This window comes from Serinus canaria, chromosome 2, assembly GCF_022539315.1.
Source record: "Serinus canaria isolate serCan28SL12 chromosome 2, serCan2020, whole genome shotgun sequence".
In the NCBI taxonomy this organism is placed as follows: Eukaryota; Metazoa; Chordata; class Aves; order Passeriformes; family Fringillidae; genus Serinus; species Serinus canaria.
Genome location: NC_066315.1, coordinates 57,521,826 through 57,543,861, shown reverse-complemented (window position 1 = coordinate 57,543,861; position 22,036 = coordinate 57,521,826). Strand labels below are relative to the sequence as shown.

At 37.8% G+C, this 22,036-nt stretch overlaps 1 protein-coding gene across 1 annotated transcript in view; it reads left to right on the top strand.

Annotated features, from left to right (window-relative positions):
• Positions 1-22,036, top strand: part of SLC9A3 (solute carrier family 9 member A3) — a 49,026-nt gene that overhangs the window by 1,510 nt on the left and 25,480 nt on the right. The gene's annotated exons all lie outside the window — the stretch shown is intronic.

Sequence of the window (22,036 nt, the reverse complement as noted above, 5' to 3'; positions counted from 1 at the left end):
CAATTAGAAAGCTGGGGAAACCATATATAGGAAACAACTGACAACACTGAGTACCTATAAAGTTGTGCTGAACAAAGTAATAAACAGGCTGCTTGTTTGAACCTTCTTTTTGAGACAGTCTTCTAAGTGGGTATAGTTATTAAGGCCTTGTGCTATTTAGGCTTTGCTGTTCTGTACATGTGGCCCAGTTGTACATTGTAATATTAGTGGTGCACAACCACATCAGTTTGTGTCTAAAACCACTGAACCCAAGCACAGGACAGTTAGATTGTACTATATTGAAATTGCAATGGCCTGGATTGAGATTAGTTGGGATTAATATGAGCCATTTTACCATGAAGTCCTTGATATAAACTCTTGATAAAGCACTTACTGTCAAGAGCCGAGTGGTGCTGATTCTGTTTTTAAATTCTTTGTGCTTCTTTCACAGCTACACAGAGCATGTCACTTATTAGTAGATCATACCTACCATCAACTCCATCACTTTTCTTCTCCAAACCTCTCAAGCTTTGTATGTATCTCTCTTCACATTTGTATTTTTCATCCTATACTTCTCTGGACATAGTTTCTGAAGAAGCAATGGATAACTGCTGTATTCCCCTGAGAGCCTATGAATGTCTCTGCTTTCTTAGAGACATTCCCATCCCAGAGACCAGTCACAAATAACACACAGAAAAGCAAGAATGTACACTCACTGTTCAACACCTTCTTAATGAAGAAATCAAGAAGGTGTTCATGTAAGTCTGTGAGATAAGGAACTGAAAAAAATAGCTTTGCAGCCTTCTGTCTGCCTTGGTGTGTCAAGGGTTCTGGAAAGTAGGTCAGAAATCTATGAGAAGATTTTGAATTGCAAAAGTCCTGTGCTGCATCAAAGAAAGTTTACAAATTCAAAAACAGACAAGAAAGAAAATATAGAACATCTGTCCTTGGGTTTCTTCAGTACCTGAAGCAGGTCAATTGTAGTGGAAAGTGCTGCTTTTGCTGTGGGTTTTTCAGCAGGGAAGGAGCTGTTCTTACACATGCAAGCTCACTTTTCCATGGCTACAGGGATTGGGAGTTATTTTACTGATGGATGATAGACAACTGGGTCAGCAGAAAGTGTTCTAGGAATTGCAGTTGTTACCTGGGGATAAAGGTATATGAGAATTGGAATAGCATTAGTGGTTTAGTGTTGATTTGAATTTTTGTTGTTTTCAGGGTTTTTTTTTAGATTTGTTTTGTTTCATTTGTGTGGAATTTCAGGGTTTTTGTAAAAAACAAGTTTCAGTTCATGACGTTATATGACTGAGGGAAGCACTTTTTATTAGGAGAATTTTGCAGATTTTCTGGGGGTTGATGTTCGTGTTGTGTACAAGGTATTCTGCAACATAAACTATTGCATATTAAATCTCATAAGTATCCCAAATACATGAGGAAGTGCCTAGTGTTTTGGGCTTTTGGAGAAGGAAACTGCTTTTTTAGTTTTAGCTTGGTCTAGTTACTGGTCAACTCTAAATATTGCTACAAATGAAACTGGAAAAAGAGTCTTCATACAATTTGCTTTCATGCATTATAGAAAATAAAAAAATTGTGCCTTCCATGAAACTTCTGATGCATCTTGGTCTACTGTTTAACATATTCTAATTGATTTGATTTGACCCACTTCATCTGAGATATTCCAACTCTTCATTCTTCCACTTCACGTGAAACATTCTTAAGGTTCACAATGTTCTGCTTTGGCTAATGATCTTTATTTCCTCTGGTAGGTAGGCTGTCTTATCACTACAGAGGAGTATCCTTGTGGGATAGGGCCAATAAACTACTTAAATTTGTAAATCTAAGCCAGAAAATCATCTTATCTACATGAAGAAGGTACATGAGGTGCAGCTTAGGACCCTCCTAGTGGACTTCAGGAGTTCCACGTCCTGGTATCTCAGATGAAATAAGCAATACCACTGGAAAAGAATCACCTCCAAATGCACACATGTGTGCATTTATAGCTACAGACAGTACAGACATTTCCTGCTGTAGGTAAAGGATGTACCATTTTTAAACAACATGCTTACACAATGTATTTCTGGTTTAAGATGAAAGACACTTGTATGCTGACCAGACTCTCACGTTCTTTCTGAGCTCACTTGGCCATGTGTTCTTCTTCTTCTTTATATGTCTGTCACGAATAACATCTTGGAAATATAAACTTTGAATAAATAGATGCACAGAAGACACAAACAATATTTTAGCAGGAAAGTCTCTACAGAAAGATGTAGGAACAGGTGGAAGATCAGAAAACTTTTGAAACAAGTAGAAAAAGGGAAAAAATAATGAGCTCAGAAGCTAAAAAATGGCTAAGAGAAGAATTTTTTTAACACTGAACATTATATACAATTTTGTGACAGTATTTCTCAGGCCATGTCAATAAAAACCAAAAACCAACAAGTATGCTTTCTACTTGAGGGATATCTAGTACATGTTTCTATACTTGTTCAGAATCTGGAAACAGAGAGAGATTGTATTTATATCTTTGTTGAGGTTATATTGGGGAAATTGTGAAATTTCTTCTCGCAGTTTAAATCCCTTTGTGAGCTCTAATATTTTTATAACATTTTTCAACATTTTTACAGAAGAATAGTCAATTGTCCTAAAGTAAAAAAAAAAAAGCCATTCAAAGCAGCCTTTCTGTCTGTCTGGCCCCCTGGGTTTGCTCAGTGTATGCAGATAAGCAACTGGAAGAAATAGTGGGAGAGTAAGTGACTATGAACAAGAATGAGGAAGGATACACAGCCTTTTCATTATCTGAGTCAAACCTCTTGCCAACTGACTTTGTTGGTATAGGATATGCTGAGTCTAAGAATGTCACAAAAGCTTTTTTTCCCCCCTTAATTTCTGTGTAGTTGCATACAAATTCTAAAGGCTTTTACATAAGAAATTAAAAAGTGGGAGTGAAATTTGAATCCAGGGCAGCTGATAAATCTGTCTTCAGGAATTCCACAATGCTTTGGAGGAGGGGGAAGAAATGATTCAATAACAGTGAGCAAACACACAGGAGAAGGCTGGTGAAGATACTGTGTCAGATGGACTTACTGAGTCCCTCAGCTCTTGAGACCCCAGGAGGACACGAGGTTCAGAGCACAATGCATCTCTGAGCTCAGAGATATGGGTCCCCACAAACAGTCTGGTTTCTGCATGCCTGGGCTCCTTCACATTGTCTCAAACTACCCTGAGAAAGGAGCTCTTTAGAATATTTTGTTAACACAAACAATTGCTGTGGAGAATTTTAAGCATGTTAGGGATGGGCTAGGGAAGGAACTGTGAAAGGCAGGTCTAACCACCCATCTAATTTAGACTCCTGGGGCAATATTTTCTTTGAAGAAATCAATAACCCTCCTTCCAAAGCAAACTGTCATAACAAAAGCCCATTTGACTCCAAAGTTTCTCCTCCTGGCACTCTAGCTACTGAAAAGTGTCAGTTGTGTAGAGAAAGTGATTTAGGGTATTGTTTTAATAAAATAAAAAATGTGAGACTAGCTCTTCTGTTGTCAATTCTTCAATAAATGACATAGTTAGAAAAATGTTGAAGGGTGCTTAGCAGAACTTTACTGGGTGTATTTAACTGAAAATGGAGTCAGAGATTCAAAGGTGATGATATCACCAGACCCTGCAAAGTTTAAAATCTCCTCATGACTGTAGATATTGTTAACTGTTGCCTTCATTAGCAAGTGATAATCTTTACATTGTGACTTAAGAAGTCTGGAGTTTGCTATCTTCCCCCATATCCTGACAAAGATAAAAAGGGGAAGATGCTTCTTTTACCTTTATTGTGAAGTCAGTAGAAGCTGGAACAGGTTAGCACACTTAGAACAGAGGCATAAGCATTTTCTCCCTGGATGGTCATAGAAACAATATAAAATTGTGCTGACAACTTACATATTGCAGTGTCTTTATTTTTGTATGATGCTGTATTTCCTTTCCAACATGCTCTATAAAATACCTGTGAGGTAGGAATGTTAAGTACTGTAAAATCTCTTCTCTTTTAAGGAATTACCTTTTATATCTAACATTTTATAAGTTTTAGGCATCTGAAAAGAATATTTCCAAAACTGAATAATTGCATTTCCAATGCTAGGAACAACTGCGTGAGCCCTATTTTTATTAAATTTATCATCTGTAAGTGACTAACTATTCCCACAATTTAATTCCATTTTACTCTTGTGCCTTACTTATAATTTTCCTGTACTTCCTGTCTCCCTGTAACACACATCTATCTTCTTCCCCCTCCCCCTCCAAGTCTTGCAAGTCTCAAGTCTTAATTATTTAGAGCAGGGAAGAAGATATGGGGATAGTATAATTTGACAAGATTCAGATTACATGCCCTGGCAAATAGCAAATGTACAATGGCAACTTGTGCGAATTACATAAGAAAACAATGGCATTTTGAGAATGGCCCTGAATTGAATACAGTTCAGGCATGCATACCTAAGGAAGGATCTCTGCCATCAATTACTTTCAGGCACCTGTGTGCAAAGTGCTCGGCGTTCTCTGCAGAACAATGGAATCCTTTTAATACTGTAGTCTTAGGATTGTTGAAACCATTGATTTACTGTCTTCAGAGCTCAAGCCACTTATTACCAAGAGCCATCTAGGAACCCCCGAAGTGGCTGTAAGTCTCTTATGTGGTAAGGCAGCAGACCACAGCCCCATAAGGAATTAGACCAAGCAGCAAATCCTTCTAGGTGTACTGAAGGAGGTGCACACTTGTTCTTCAAGTGAAAGGCTCTGAGGTCCCCCTTAGTGTTTTGTGGACATTTGTGTGTTAGAGATGCTTAGTACGCAAGCTGGTACTGGAAATCCTGAATTATTACTTCGTTTGACATGTACGACCAGAAGCCTGTCAAAAATCAGTAGTTTTACCACAAGTTTGCTTTAAGAAATGTTTGGAATCCAACTAAAAGAGTTCCCACCCCTATTTAACAGAGTTGTAATTGCTCTGAATTAACAGGCTAGTGGATTAATTAGTTCTTCTGTATTGTATGGCTGGCTCTATTCCAAGATGAAATATTGAGTACAAAGTCATAGAAGAATATTTCTTACCTGAGTATTCTTTTTCCTTTCAGGAAAATGTCTCTGATTTTTCTCTTCTCTCTGCAGCAGTGAAGTTAGACTAATGGCCTGAAGTTAGACTTAATGGTCTGAAGAACCAGAGTCTTTAATTGTTATTTGGTTTGTTGACAAGTGGCAATCATTTAAAACTAGAGACCGTTAAAACAGTCTTGGTAAACCACAGAGCATGGTGGATTGGCTGTGTTGCAATATTTGTTTCCTTTTGTAAAGCAATTTGCAGAGTATTTACCCCTGTGGAAGGAGTGACTTGATACCCAAATGGCTGCTATGTAAAGCACTGTAGAGTCATAAATACTGAAACTACAGGCTGACAAGGAAGAGCTGACCAAGATGGAATGCAAGACATCAAGTGGAAACACTTTTAATTAAGGCACGAATATTTAATGTTCATTCATGGAAGAAGAAAACTGGAAGGTGTTCTGAAAGGCCTGCACACTAAGAGGAATTTTAAGTACTTGGATCTGGAGAGTTTTCTCCTTCCATTAAATGAAAATAGAAGCAGTAATTCTGGATTCATAAAAATGTGTCTAGGACAGAAGTTCTGCTTTTATCTATTAAAAGAAAAAAATGCCTTAGTTTTTGCCAAAGCCAAATGTAAAATAGCAGTAGTCACACACCAGGGAAGAAAATCTCAGTGTAGATTGTAGATTGATTTTCAAAAGCATGTAGTTATGATTATTTTTGCTTCAATTACAATTTTTTAAAAATGGGGGAAAAAAGTTTGAACTAGTATCTTTATGGATTCATCCAGTTTCATAAGTTAAGCTTTGAGGAAAATATTAAATATTAAGAAACCAGTAAAGGTCTTGAGGCAGTGAGATTTCACAAAGAAAATCTCCCAGTTGCAAATAGATTGTAAACTGATGGAGAGACTTGCTAGCTCCTTTATTAAAATTAATACTATTTTATTGGTTTGGTGATATAATACTTTCCCAGGGACTAGGTGATACCAGTTAGTATAAGATAGCTTTATGTTAATGTTATGTGATTGATACATTAACAGTTGTACTGGAGGTAGAGTTGTTATGTGATCGTACTTAAAACTAAATATAGATATATTTTGGAGATATTACCATTCTACTCCAGTGAATATCTAGGTGTAAATTTTCAGACCATGGCAGCTTAGATATATGCTTAGGAAATTCAGTTTTTAAATGCTACTTAGTGGTTTAAGTGGTTAAAATATTAATTCCAGAATGACTGAAGCAGTCTTTGAATGCTTCCTCTTCTGTCTGTGCACAGTCTAGAGTCTGAAGTGCTCTAAGACCTTGAAATAAATGTCCAGATTTTCTGTAGAAATAATTCTGGCTCTAAGCTATTCCATCCTATTTAGTTCTGGGAATGAATTTGGGACAGTAGTGAACTGGGGAAAACCGTTTGATACTGGGTCTCCTACAGAGTTCACAGAATCATAAAATAGTAGTGTCACAGGCTTGTTGAGGTTGGAAGGTTCAACATCTGGTCCTATGCTCCAGCTCACCCAGGGTGACCTACAGCTCATTGCCACAATCATGTCCAGACAACTTTTGATTTTTTTCAAGGATGGAGACTCCACAACCCTTCAGGTCAGCCTGTGCCAGTGTTTGGCCACCCTCACACCTCTGCCAAGCTGTTCTGCAGCTGGGTGCCCCCTACATACAATGGTGTGTGGGGGGGGTGTTCCTCATCAGTCGCAGGACTCTGCACTTCTCTTTGCCAAACTTTATACAAGGTTCCTGTCAGCTCGTTTCTCCCGCCTGTCAAGGTCCCTCTGGATAGCAGCCACCCCAAATTTGTGTCATCAGCCAAATGGTTAAGGGTACTCTCTGCCCCATCATTCAGAGCATTAATGAAGATGTTGACCAGGACTGCACTCAGTTCAGACTCCCCGGGGTTCGTCTCTAGTTACCAGCTTCCGACTATACTTTGCACCTCTGATCACCATCCTCAAGGTCTGTCCATTCATCCAGTTTTCAATCCAGCCCACAGCAGCCCATCCAGCCCCTACAGCAACAGCCTGAGGCTGTTCTGGGAGGCAGCATCAAAGGCCTTATTGACGGCTCATTAGAAACTCATCAGGCACTGCTCTCCCCTCATCTTCCATGTGCATCACTTTATTGTCATCAGGTCAGTCAAACACTTTCATGTAGCGACGCCTCCTGAGAAATTTCTTGTCCCTCATGAGTCTGTTTACTGAATTAGTTGCTCTGTCAGATCTGCAGAACCTTGGATTAGCAGTGGTCATACATGGGTGGACGTTAATCTGCATTTTACCTGGTCAAAGAAGGCAACATTTTTGTATGCAGTTGTACACTTTGGTTAGCTGGTACAAAATTGCACACCACAGAGAAGTGAAGAATACAAGGTGTTCATATAGTGGCCACATGATCATGCCATCATGAATTAAATAAAGGAATGACAAAGTACCAGCACAGTTTATCTCTCCTCTAAGCTAGGTGCTCTCTGATCAGAGTGGCTTCAATTTTCTGTTATGAATGGCTTTCACTCATATGTCACTCACCCTTCTGCCTTCTCTTACCTGATACAGTGTGAGTTTCATCTCTTTATGTTAGCCAAAGCTTTCTCCAGGATGAACTGACATTCTAATGAGAATTATTATTATTACTTGATGGGAACATGCAGTGAGATCTGTTAACTGGTAGTACCAAGCTCAATCAGCAGCTAAATGAGTCAGGAAGAACATGTGTAAACTCAGCGGTGGTGTTTGTAGTGTACCCTGTTTCCTACAAATCCCTCTCCTGCACGCAAGCTGTATGCCAGAAAAGCACACCTCTGTGGCTCTCCTCAGTACTATGCAGCTATTGCTTCTGCATCTTCCACTTGCAGCACTGGCACTTTGCAACCTCGTCTCAGCTTGTCCACTTTTAATGGGCTTTTCTCAAGAAGACTTTGTCCTTCTAAAAAAAGAACCCTAAATTATGGCCATAATGGTCTTCTATTCCTTCCCAAAATTATACTCATTCAGCTAACTTCATTTCACTTCACAAAGGACTGTGAAAACTCTTGACTCTGGATAGGAGGACATTTCAACTATTGAACTGGTATTTTGTCAAGAAACATTATTGAATTGTAGATAAAGATATTTTGAACTCCGTTACTTGGTCAGATCAACTGCTGTGGATGATCATTACTGGACGACAGTGTATTTTTTTTTCTAAGTAGAACTACTGCTTAAATGCTGTGTTTATTCTCATGCCTCCATTTTCACTTGCCACCATAGGAGCCATGTAGAAAAGAAAGCACAAATAACTTTATAGGTAAAAAGTATTTGAAGTTGCATGCACAATCTTTCTGGTGTAATGAACTGAGAAAGATAGTCTGCATCAAAAAAAATGAGCACTTTTGAACTGAGCAGTGGCCTGAGTAGGAATGAAAAAGTATGAGATGAAGGGCAGAATGGAAGCTACAGATGAGGGTGCTATTACGTAAGCATAAAAACATTGGAATTACATTGTGAAAGAACAGGAAAAACTGCAGAAAGAATCTTGATATTTACATTCAAAGCCTAACAAACACATAAATGTATTAATTAATTTCTCAATTTCTGTTGCTTTGTCATCACAAAGATAAGCACTTGACTGTCATTAAAGGTTTTCTGTTAGAATATTTTCTATTCATTGAAAGAATCTTGTCATGAACTATTGCCTGACAGATTCTATCAAGACTTCTGTTAATCATAATGTCTTAACATGAGTTAGCAATGTAAGATTTTTGGGACTTTGCTCTATAGAGCTTCAAGAGGATTGCTTTTGCTCTTGGGCAATCTGTCCTCAGGAGGACTCATCCAGTAGCTCTCCATGTTATCCTGTGCAGTACAGTGTATCTGCTGTACAGACAGCATTTCTTAGAGAAGATGAATAGGCATCAAATCACTGAGCATCAATATTTTCAGCTCACTGTCCTGCTAAATATTCTTTCAAATGAGGGAGCCACCTTTCTACCTGGTCCCAGAAATTCTATAAATCTTCTGGGATATTTGAAGCTGGATCTTCCAATTGCTGCATGGAGCAAAGTCTTATGATTCAAAGCAAGAATAAAAGATAGGTTAGTGGCTCACTCAGGCCAGATATCTAAGTGGCTGTGTAGCATCTTTACAGAGACTGAAACTTGTACTGGTGAAAACTTACACAACTTATGCAGTAGAAGTGCCTGGAAAAGGAAGGCAGGTTTTGTTACTTTCTCCGTGACAAAATTTAGGAAAAAAGTCAACAATCCTCCAAAATTTTTGTTAGAAATGAAGAACATAAGTTCAGAAAATTCTTTTTTTTTTCCAGTATAATAGATATGTCACTGAAGTCAGTGAAAAATAAAATTTTCTAATTCACCTTCCCCCTCCTCTGCTCAAGTTAATTCAATCAATTTTCAGACATTCTCTGATCTTAGGGTGAGGTTATTGCAATTTACATGAGCTTAAAAAAAAGGACTGTCACATTTACCATGGACTTAAGGAGAGCAGCAACTCCTTAATACACAATACATTAATCTTATTTGAACCTTATGTTCCCTAGCCTTTCAGTAAGCAGAAGAATATGTTGTTTTCATGTCTTGAATACTTGTACTGAAGGAAATGGTAATTAAGGGATAAGCTAAATCTTTTTTGGAACCAAAATTATTACTTTTGAGCACTCAATAAGGCATCTTAATTCTTTAGCTTTTCTTACAGCACTGTTGACCTTACTAAAAACCATAATTTTTAAGGCATGTTCACTTGAATAATGCTGTTTGGTGTTTGAAAGTATGAGGATGTAAAAACAGCAGGAGGAAGTATGAAGTTTCCTTCTGTTTATTGTGATTTAAGAGTAAAGATTAAAAGCAGTCCAAGATAAACCTGCCACTGCAAGTGGAAATTCAGCTTGTGTGCGGGTACTGAAGTGCTTGTGTCAGAAAAGACCCATGGAAATATAAAGGAGAATGGTCCTACATTTTCCTCTTGCTACTTGGTCTAGCATGTGTTGTCTGCTGCATTTTGGAGGATCCCAAATGTGTCGAAGGTCAGGAGAATCTTGTTGATATGCCATCATGTGAAAAATGCTTTCTGATTATAGGGAGATGAAGAAGTACTACTGCCAGTGGTAGGGCTTCTGCTGTAGTGCCTAAAACACAGAATCCTGGATCCAGCCAGGACAGGGTTAATTTTTGCAGCAGCCAGGAGGGGCATGGCAAGGAGGTGATTCTGTACCCCTTAAGTAATTTTCTTGGGAGGGTGGGAGGGTTCCCACACTGGGTTGCTCTGTGAGGCAGAGTGGGGCCAGGGTATTGACAGGGGTTTTCTGAGAGGGGTGGACAATAATGTGTGAATCAGTCACTGTTTTTCTTTTACTGCTCTGGCACTGGTATTGCTCCTTGTTTTATTTTATTGTTTCTTCCTGGGCTGCATCAGAAGCAGCATGGCCAGCAGGTCAAAGTGGGGTGGTTCTCCCTCTGCTCTGCCCTGGTGAGAGCCTGCCTGGAGTGCTGTGTCCAGCTCTGGGGTACTCAGCACAGGAAGGAAAGGGATCTGTTGGAGCAGGTCCTGAAGAAGCCACCCAGATGACCAGAAGGTGGGAACACCTCTCCTATTAAGACAAGCTGAGGGCATTCAGGCTGTTTGAGAAGAGAAGGCTCTGGGGAGACCCAATTGTTGTCTCTCAGTACTTAAAGGGTGCCTAAAACAAAGACTGAGGCAGACTTTTTAGCAGGGCCTGCTGGGATAGGACTAGGACTAATGGTTGTTAACTGAAAGATTCAGGTTACATAGAAGGAAGAAATTTTTTATGACTAGGGTGGTGAAACACTGGAACAGATTACCCAGAGACGTGATAGATGCTCAGTCTCTGGAAATGCTCAAAGCCAGGTTGGATGGGTCTTTGAGCAACCTGGTCTAGTTGAAGATGTCCCTGCTCATTGCAGGGGGATTGGAGTAGATGGCCTTCAAAGGTCTCTTCAAATCGTAACTACTTTGGGATTCAACTGAAGTTTAATTCTTATATATTTGGTAATAAAAGTAAAAAAGAGGGACTACTATATGGGTAGTTTAATAATATTTGTTTCATACTGAATTCTTACTGCTCCCAAAGTTTAATTTCTGCACAGATGTTTTTAGGAACACATGCAAAATCTTTCCCATGTTGGAAGGGATCTATCTATATGAAGCACATGCTTTTACAATTAAAAGAATCCCATGTTGATATGACTTTATACTATATATCATACAATAGAATCATGCTTAGTCTATGTATGTGGCATTCAGGGATTTTTTTTTTTTACTTAGGAAGGGATTTGTGTCTGGTTTCTACCTTTCTTTTTTCTTGTAATAAACAGTCATCTTAAGTACCCAGAATATTTGAGTTGTGAGCTGGCCTTCAAATACAGCTTTTGCCAGTTGTTTTGTTCCCTTCCTTTTTATTTCTCCACTGTGGAAAGTAATGTTAAACTAATCTCCTTGTGAACTTCTTTTTGCACACTGTCCTGTCTCATTTTGCCTGTGCATTTGTGTATAAAACACAAATGCATGACTGAAAAAACCAGCTGTCTTACCACCTTCCTACTGCATTTCAAAACATCAAAACTATTTTCCATGTACTACATTTTGCAGTATATGGACCCTAAATACACTACAGTTACCCTGCTGCCACCATCGTGTACATCACATCTCAAATGAGATAATGAAGGTATGAAAGTTAACGTTTTACTTAACTGGAGAAGCCGTAGGGGATAAAAATCAAAAGTCAAGTTGAAGCACATTGAATGATAGCAGTATCTCAGAGCCATTTGCAGGATAAAATTAGAGTGATATAAACTAAAATGCATCTTGCCCTTTAGTCCAAAAGAAATAAGTCACATATCTGGATTTCTGAGCAAATTTACTTTCTTACGGGCAGGAATGAATGCATTCAGTAACAAAGCATGCCACATTTTCTGTTTTCTGTTGCCTAACCCAGAAACTTACAGGCTTGATTGGTGAAAATGGTGTTCTCTTAATAGACGGAGTACTGTGTAACTATTGTAACATGAGAATTGTTCCCTCTTTCTTTCCCACAGATCACCTTGCTCAGTTCTTTACCATATTCTTTCTGACTAGCACTAGTAAAGTTAAAAGAGCTATTCTGTCATGAAGCAAATTCCATAATGTATTCTCCGTAATAGTATATGGAGAAATAAGTAAGTGACATGTTATGTCTACAGCATTCTTAAAGACAAAAGTTTTACTTGCTTCTCCATTTTATGATGAAGTTTTGGGATCATAAACCATTCACTGAGATGTCTGCAAAGCCTTAAAAAATTAGAGAATTGGGGAATCATAAAATGATTTGGGTTAGAAGGGACCTTAAAATCAGTTTCTCCCAGCTCTCCTGCATGGGCAAACACATCTTCCCCTAGACCAAGGTTACCCACATCTGCATCCAGCCAGGTCTTGAATACCTCTAGGGATCGGGAGACCACAATCTCTCTGGAAACCTGTGCCTCACCACCCTTACAGCAAAGAATTTCTATCTAGTATCTACCCTCCTTCAACTTAAGGCCATTTCCCCCTTGTCCTTTCACTATGTATCCATAGGGAAAGTCCCTCTCCAGCTCTCTTGCAGTCCCCCTTTAGCTACTGTAAGGTTGCTATAAGATCTCCCTGGAGCCTTCTCCTCCAGGCTGAACAACTCCAAGTCTCCCATTCTGTCTTCACAGTGGAGGTGCTCCAGTCCTGCGATCCACTTAGTTGCCTTCTCTGAACCTGTTACAACAGGTCCCTTTCCTTGGCTGGGGACCTCACAGCTGGATGCAGAACTCCAGGTGGGGTCTCACCAGAGCAGAGTGGAGGGGCAGAATGTCCTCCGTTGCCCTGCTGTCCATGCTGCTTTGGATGCAGCCTGGGAGACAAGTGGATTTCTAGGCTGTGAGTGCACACTGCTGAATTGTGTTGAGCTTGAGAAGAGACTTCATCTCTTGTCATTCTGGCCACCTTATGTCAATAGGGAGTGTTTACCTTTAACGTATTTCTAACTTTTTGGTTCAAAATCTCACCTAGAAAATCTGAGATGACCAAATTTCTGGCACATATAAACAATATATTTGAGTTTCTGAAATTATGTATAGGAGTTGTAGTCCACCATGAAACTCTTCTCTTATCAAGCTGCTGGAGACTCTCCTCCAACATATAACTGGCAAAACTTTGAAGCTTTTCAGGGGGTGCAGTAGTATTTACTTTCAATGGAAAGTAGACTGGCATATTTTGTTAATTCTCTTAAATTAAATTCTTTTTCTGTTTTAAGCAAGAGCTACTTGACATATGTGTGTTTACTTGGTTGGGGTTTTTTTGGTCTGTGGGCATTGCTAGGGAATTTGAATACCATAATGCTTATTTAATTTACTGCTGTAATCAGGAATACTTCCACTGTAATTCCACGCTATTCCACTTGCATTAATTAAAATCTTACTGGGGGGTAATGTAAGGGGCAGGAAGCAAGCCAGTCTGCCAGTGCCTGAAAAAAAGTACTTTCCTACCCCATGACTTGGAGCAGCCTTCATAGCTATTTGCCCTAGCCCTTAGGGTTTATGTCCCTCATGCCCTTCCTAGCAGAAACAATCCTTACTATGCCTTGCTGGAAGCAGTACAGGGGAAGAAGACCAAGTCCCTACCATATAAGGACATTTTCAGAGTTTCAGCCTACTGTTGGTATTCATTAAATGATTTCTTCCTCATCTTCTTTTTCTTCATTTACTGTAGACCTCAACCAGGGAGAACTGATTCTGGTTTTTATTCAGGCTTTGGTAATTCCTTACACAATTTATCATACAACAGAAAAACTGCTTCCTATATTACTAGTAACCTATTTCTGTGCAGTTTTTTTATCTGTATGAGCAGATGCCAAAACATTCCCATGAGGATGTCTTAGTTTCAATTAATTTATCATATTAAAATGGAGGTTGAAAGGAAAAAAAATATGAAAATTCATAGTGTGAAACTCATCTCTGGTAATTTCTTTATTTAACCCATGTTGCTGGAAAATAGTTTGGTATTTTAAAACTAACAAAATGCTTTCGCTATCTGTCCATAACTTTCAGTGAACTTTATAGACAATTTTAAAGCTGGAGCAATTGCAATATATTGCAACTTAATTATAATACCTTTACATAGCAAGTGAAGCAGTTTTATGATTCTTTTACTGTCCTGTTTTATATCCTCTACTATACTTCAAGGTGTTTCCAATGTGTACTTTGCTCTCATTTTGAAATATTATTTTTGACTGTTCCCATTTTTCTTTCAGTGCTGTTCAGTTCCATAAGGGCCAGATGCTACCACACTTGCACTGCAGTGGGACTGCCCCTTCAAAAAAGAACCACTTAGCATAATTATGATAAACTGTGCCTGACTGTTTAAACTTCATTATGTTCTAAGTGCTTATAGAGGTAATAGTTGCTTACTCACACACTTCTTTGAGTTTGGCTTGAGGCTATCTTACTATGTTATGACCTATCAGCTGAGAACCTTGACCTGTATGTTGGTTACATTTTTAATTGCTAACATGTTTTGTTAATTGTTCACCTACAGAGACCAGCTACCTAAAATTTCCTCCTTAATGAGCTCATTACAATGCTGTGCACTTTGTAAATGGTGACCATTACATGTGTGACAAATAAAGCAAGCTTTCTTGAGCTGGATTAAACCAAACTCAAACCAGTCCTTCCATATGAAGGACTTTTGTGCCTTGCTTAGGAAAAATATGTCCAAGATTAAGTATAAGTAATATTAATAGACATGGTCACGTAGTATATTTTAAGGCAGTACCAAGATCCAATACTAAAAGTGGATTTTATCTCTTTTTACAATATATGTATATTACATCTCTTGAGTTTCTTCAGATATAAAATAACTCAATTGTTTTTTTCAATAAATCTCTTGTTTTTTCTAGGTTGGGTAAAAGCATAAGGTACTGATTAATAAAATAATTTCATTCTGTCTAAGGAGTATGGATAGAAGAAATCCTTAAATCTGTTTTCTTAACAGATTTTTGCCTGTTGTATATGAATAATTCAAAATGGCAACATCAATTCACAACACTTGTTTTGTTGTTGCAAGGTCCACAGAACAGAATCCAAAGGACTATAAAATATGCTATCAGTGCTCTGAGCAGGAAAAAAAAGAACTGAGCACACTTTGTTGATAAAGATTAGAAAGGCAAATATAGAATAATAATGATCAGCTTCAGTTCTGACAAGTCTGCCCAAACATTTCCTGGACAAACTAGAAATGCAGTTCCCCAGTGCTTTGAATCTTTGCTTCAACTGAACCACTCTTAGAACACAATGGAAGATATTTTTTCTTTAATAAGGTCTAAATTCATCTGCAGATAAGACAGGGTAAAATAGTTTCTGTGCAGATAAAGAAAAGATGAGATAAAAGTATGAAACTATAAGAGGATTATTTTTCAGCCACAGGAAGTCACTAGAGTTTAGTTTTTTGGACAGATGTTATGCAGGGCTTGGTTTTGCTCTTTTTTGATTTACCACTACACAGCTGTGGGCCTTCCTACTGAAGGTTTCTGATTACTCATTTCTGCAGGCATTATCAGTATTCATGTAGATCTGGCTATTGTTCAAGGAAAAATATATAATCCTGAGTACTAAGGGAAGGCGTGCAATATAGTAATAGCAAGGGCAGTTTCACTCAGAGGCCGTGACAGGAATTGACATGAGAATGGGAAGGGGAAGAGAGGTACATCTGTACAAAGTGAATGCAAGGTGACTGTGAGTCACCAGTGAGATAAAGAATCCAGGATGTAGCTGAACTATAGATTGTGATAGGAAATTATTAATGCTCTTGGACCCGCTTCTACTATGACTCATGCAGAGTGCAATCTATATTTCTGATGGCTCTGAATCCACAAAGTTCACGTGAACTCAGATTGAAGCAGACAGAACTGAGGCCTGAAGAGCAGTGGTTTACTTTCAAAAACCAAAGACAAGCAACAAAACACGTGTTTTTCTCTGCTGATATGGAAATTAAGGAATTAATATTAGGGCAAACCAGCATTTAAGAAAATCGATATCACTTCTGCAAAAGAAAATGGACATAAAGTATCTGTGAACAAGTTCAGGCTAGAAATCAGAATTAAGTCTCTAACTGTGATGAGGGCTGGTGGTGTACCTTCACATAGACTTAGCTGAAGCAATAATCCTCTGAGATGAGGATCATTAAATATGATGGTGTGATAATGAAGGTCTGGATAAACAGCCAAATAGCCCTTTTAGTATTTATGGTTCTTGATGAGAATTCCCAGATGCTCTGTGCAGGCTACATAAGCAGCTGTAATTAGTTATGGCTATGCAGGCAAGAAATGCTGTTTTTCTTTGCTAAAGTAGGAAACTCAGGAAGTCAAGTTGTGAAAGACATGTTAATAAAGAGATCCAGTACAACTGAGGTCAAAGCACTCAAGGATGCAAAACTGGTGCATCTGTGAAAATAATAAAAATTACAAGGATAGACCAGAAAATGGAAGACCTGAGAGTAAAAAGAAATCAAGTATAGCATGTGCAAGAAGTTTATTGGGGAACTAGTAGGTGGGCATGACGGTTGAGAAGTAAAGGGAGCCATAATAAAAGATAGGAGAATTATAAATAAGTAAAACTTCTTAAACAAGAAATGGTATTAAAAAACCATCTCTTAGTAAAGTATGGAGTAAGCAGAGATTAGATTTATCAGCAAAACTTCTGGAGAAATTAGAGATTAAAGTGGCAGTATAAATGAATTGGCCCAATAAACAGAAGAAAAAGCAGCATTAAAGAGAACTACTTTTAAAAGCTGCCAACGTGATTAAAAATGAAATAAAAAATGACCATTATTGTTAAGCAATTTTCTAAACTGTTGCAATGGGGAAGTTTGCTAAGGATTTTGTGCTGTCCATTTTATAAGAAAACTTCACTGTTAGACTGGATGAGGCTATGTGCAGACTGGGACTGACATACACTGCCCTCTGTATCATGAGAGGACCACAGCACACACCAGAGGAAGCCAATTAAACTCAGTGATTATATGAGACTCCTGGTAAACCAAGAGTGAGAAGGGGTTTTCAAACAGTGACTGCTCAGCTGCTTTTTCGATGTCAGGGCTCCTACTTAAACAGTTTAATGGGAAACAATCTCCAAACAATCCTAATCTAATCTAATCTAATCTAATCTAATCTAATCTAATCTAATCTAATCTAATCTAATCTAATCTAATCTAATCTAATCTAATCTAATCTAATCTACTTTACTCTGTTAAAGGAGTTTGCAGACTAAAGAAAAAAAAACCAGATATAGAAAATACACTGTCTCTGAACAGTGAATGGTGTAGGAACTGTCTCTGTCCCAGTTCCTACACCATGAATGCTGCATCCTCTTGCAGGGGTGTGTATTGGCTGGATGTATTTCTACAGCACTGCTGCCTCTTTCTTGGTGTGGCAGATGCGGCTGGTCAGTCTGAGCTGTGACCCACTATGTGGCTGCAACTAAAGTGTGGGGCTAGGGAGCAAGAGCGTGCCCAGGGATCCATGACTTTAAGATTACTGACCAGCTACAGTTGATACAATTTAGGTTACAAACTGGTATTTGTCTATACTTTGAACTATTATACAGGCAAGATAAACCAGATTTTTCTCCAGGTGTGCTATAGGAATCATGGTTTTTTTTTGTTTGTTTGTTTGGTTTTTTTTTTGGTGTGTGTGTGTGTTAAATAATATATATCTGCAGAAGGCACCACTGAAAAAATTGCAAAAATGGTAGAACTAAACAGTTTTTGAATTAAATTCTTTTATAATGCTAAGGAGAACGTGAACAGGTACATAAGGTAAGATAAAAAAAAATTTCATGCTTACTGGTCTGTGTCCAACTGCTCCAAGCTATTTAGAGGGAAGAATTCTCTTTGGGCAGAATATTCTTCTGTGTAATTTATTATGCCTTCTCTCAAGAAGTTTCTTGTGCTATTAAAAAAAATTTACTGTGTGTTGCCTTGGAGATCCTGTTATTTGCATTTCTGAAAAGTAAAGAAGCACAAAGGAGCCTGCTGTGTTTTGCTCTCACTTTGGTCAATGGCAAGGGTTTGGAGCTCCAATTAGAAGCACCCATGGCTTGATGAAGTATGTTAACTTCAACTTTATAAGTGGAAATATAAAGTCAGAACTGGAAAACAGACTAATAAGGGAGTGTCAGTGCTTATTTGAACCACTAGTAAAAATGCATGTGGGAAACGTCATGTCTGGCACTAACCTTGATAGGAGGAGTTTAAAAATGTTTGTGGATTCATATCTATGCTTTCACAGAAACTATGGAAATTATAGGCTGATCATATTTTAATTTTCTAAATTATTTTATGTGTCCTTGGATTTTATCCAAAGATACATAGAAAAAAATCATCAGAGAATTATCATCATTATTATAGGTCCTTTCTTGATTTCTCTGGATGACACATTGTGTACTGTGCACATGTGGTAGGATTTGTGATTCACTAGAACAGTGATGCTAACTGCAAAAATAATTTCACTGTTTTCAGAGACTTGATTTACACTATCAAAGTTAATAGAAATGTAATTATTCATTTGAAATAGTGTTGAAATGACAGCATAAATCCTGAAATTTAGCAGTATTTTAAATAGGTACTTTCAGATTTTTGTTTTTGCAGTGGTGTATTTTCGAAAGGTTGTAAATCTATCTCAAATTGGTAATTTTGGCTGGAAATAATGCAAAAAAAAATCCTAGCTCTAGCTAAATTAAAATATTTCCTTTGATAAGAAAAAAACCAGTATTGATTAAAAATAGGTTTTGTTAGAGACAATTAAAAAAAAATATGGAGATGAATTGTACAGTAGTATCTCTTCTTTATTATGTTTAAATCAATTTTTTCTTTCTTTTAACCAGTTTTCCTGACTTCATTTCTTTGACTAAGTGAGAAAAAGCTTATTCTGTTGAATCACATCTTCCAAACCAGTCACAGATAGCCTTAGAAAGCAAGAGATAGTTCACTAAATGCCGTAAATTCCTCTGAAGGATTTAATCAAAATAACTGCATTTATAAAGGGCCATAAATCCTAATTTACTTCTTAAAGTATGTTTCAAAAGAAAGTGGTTCCAGTCACCACTTTCATAGACTGCTGATTTGTTTTGTCTTTCTCATCAGCTTAAATGCCACAGGCCCTTTTCCTGGATCTCAAAGGAAGCATCTGAAAAAAAATCACAGGATGTTTATACTGTGCAACTGTTTCTTAATTTTGTAGAAAGCTTCTAATTTGGTGATGCTCAGCTTGAATTTAAACCCAGTTTACCCAGTAGCCAGTCCAATCCACTTTCAAACCAGGTACAGCATGTATTGGAAGTGAGGCAGATGTTTAACTTTTTTTCTTTAACACTGCATCTAGACTTAGGTAGAAGAATTCCAAATGCTAAATGTTAAAATGTTAAATGTTAAAATTAATGGATCACAAAATTGCCCTGTGCACAGTTATTTCTTTTATGCCATGAGCTGTCTACAGGTGTTCCTCCTTTACCCTTTCCCTCTCCCCATTAAAATATATTAACAGTGGTGAAAGTAGACAATTACATCTCTTGGTCTGTAACAGAGTAATTCATCTGAGCAGCACTGCATGCTATCCTCCTTCCTGATAGTTGACATTTCTTTCACATCAGAATCAAACTAAACTCTGTCCATTAGGAGTTTACAAACCTTGCTGGACTGTATTTTGCTCCTCAGTCAGGTGAAACACCAAGTCATGCTAGACATTTAGGTGTAATTAAAGGTTCCAGTTCTACTTTGTCATGGGGACACAATTAATTTTGTGGAACAGTTTTTGGATCTCTTTTAGACAAGTAAAGGCAAACATTATGAAACAGAAGTGCTATCATTGTGTGAGTTTGTAATACTCTCAGAATATATCAGAGACGTTGCTTCAGAATAATGAATGACAAAAATAAACATTAAGAAATTAATTTGGAATTAACCTGTTTCTATCAAATTCCACAAATGTAATAACTACTCATAATGTACAATCTTGATTAAATATATTTTATACACATAGCCAGAAAAAAAAAAAATCAATCTGTGTAGGTGCAAATACGAGCTCAAACACTAAGCTAAGTTCCAATTGCATCTCAGTCCAAAGCTATTTTATTGAATTTCATCAGTTGTGGTATTTTCCTTTTATTTATTTCTCTGCTTATTGACATATTTCTGTTAATCACATAGCATGCTATCTGCCTGAAGAGTTAGCTAAGCAATTATCTTCAAACAAATACAGTCTGGTTTTCAGATTTTGCTTGGGCCATACACAAAAATGAAAAGAGGCTTCTCTAGACCCCATTCATGCAATAACTTTCCTGTCTACAGCCTGCATCCTTAAACTAACAGAGCAGAAGAATTTATTGCTGATAGTATTAAAATCTGGCACAGATAATCAGTGGGTTGGAGTTAAAGGGGACCGAGACAGATAAGACAGAGCTGATTCACTGGGAAAACGCAACTTTTAGGAGGAGACAATCTTATAACCAAAATCAGATTGGCTTCCCAGCATTCAAAACTGGTTTTGGTTGTAAAGGGGAGAATTCTACAAAATATGAAATTGTAGCTGGACATTGTTTTTTTTTTCCAAATGCCTAGTTTTGAAAAGTCTTCACAGGTTCATCTTAAATTTTTAACTTTAACTTCTTGTAACCATGGCTTATCTGCTAATGTAAGAGTAGGAAAAACAGACTTTGGTTAGTAAGACTAGCTCAGCAACATTCATTTTCAGGGATAAGGAGATAATCCCCTCTCTGTGAAGTGATAAATTCGTTGATAATTCACTGACTGGAAATTCAAGGAATCAAGAATGACTAGTAGGAAGGACTTTTGAGAAGCTAAATGCCACAATTTGTACACATGGAATAGTAGCTAGTTTATTTTTCTTCATTTGATTTCCTCTCTCTTCTTCTTTTTTAATGCAAGCCCAAGGGATTTTATAACAAAGAGAGGAAACTTAACAGAAAAATCAGAGTGTTTTTTTATCTCTTCATTACATGACACCGATGACATAGAAAGCTGGCAGGGCTTAGTCAGCTTCACTGAATGCAGTTTGTTTTCATGTCTGGTTGCTTTTGGATTAATCCCACTTTTTAGCTGTGCTTCGACGTTTTCAAGTCTTGTCTGCAAACACTCAGGGACAAACATTCATGTTCATTATTGGCATAGGGAGGCTGTGGTCACTTTTATGTTTTCTATTCTGATGAGCCCATGAAGGTTCTAAAGCTTAAGGAAGCATGTTATTGTGGGGCTGCTGTAGTGATGGATGGTGCCTGTGTAGATGCAGCCAAGGCAAAAGCTGACAGTTCAGGAGTGGGGCTTTTAAAACACTCCAAAAGGTAACTAGTAAATGTTTGACAAGGACAAATACTTGGATGGGAAGAAAAACAATGGTCTTTCAGTGAAGTAACCTAGTCTAAGATCTCTGCATGGTCATTGGAAAGATTCTTCTGCTATGGCTTAAGAGTCTGGATTCATAATCATGGATTTTTGTCCAAGCTAGTTCTTAGCTAAATTGTGTTAGCATTGTAACAGCTGATGTTCAAACCAGGAGAAACTTGGTGGTTTTTGCTAAAATTTCCTTCCTGAAGTGTAACTCACATTTTCAACACAAAGCTATGTAAGTAAAGCCACGTTTATTGGGTCAGTTTCACAAAGTACCAGGGTTCAGGCCATCTGGGACACATCATTACTTAAGATAAACTGAAGGACAAGCTTGCAGAAATCCCAAGAAAGTCAATTAAACCACCCGTTCTTACTTATTATCAAACACTTCTGCCTCTTCCTCCCATTTTATGTTCCAACTTTCTTTGTAGACTTGACTTCTCTCTGTTCTTCTCTCTGCTTTTTTATTTTCTTTTATCTCATACCTATCAAATGCACTATACATATATGTTGCCACATGTATTTGCAGTCTGAGCTGTGTTTCTGTCACCT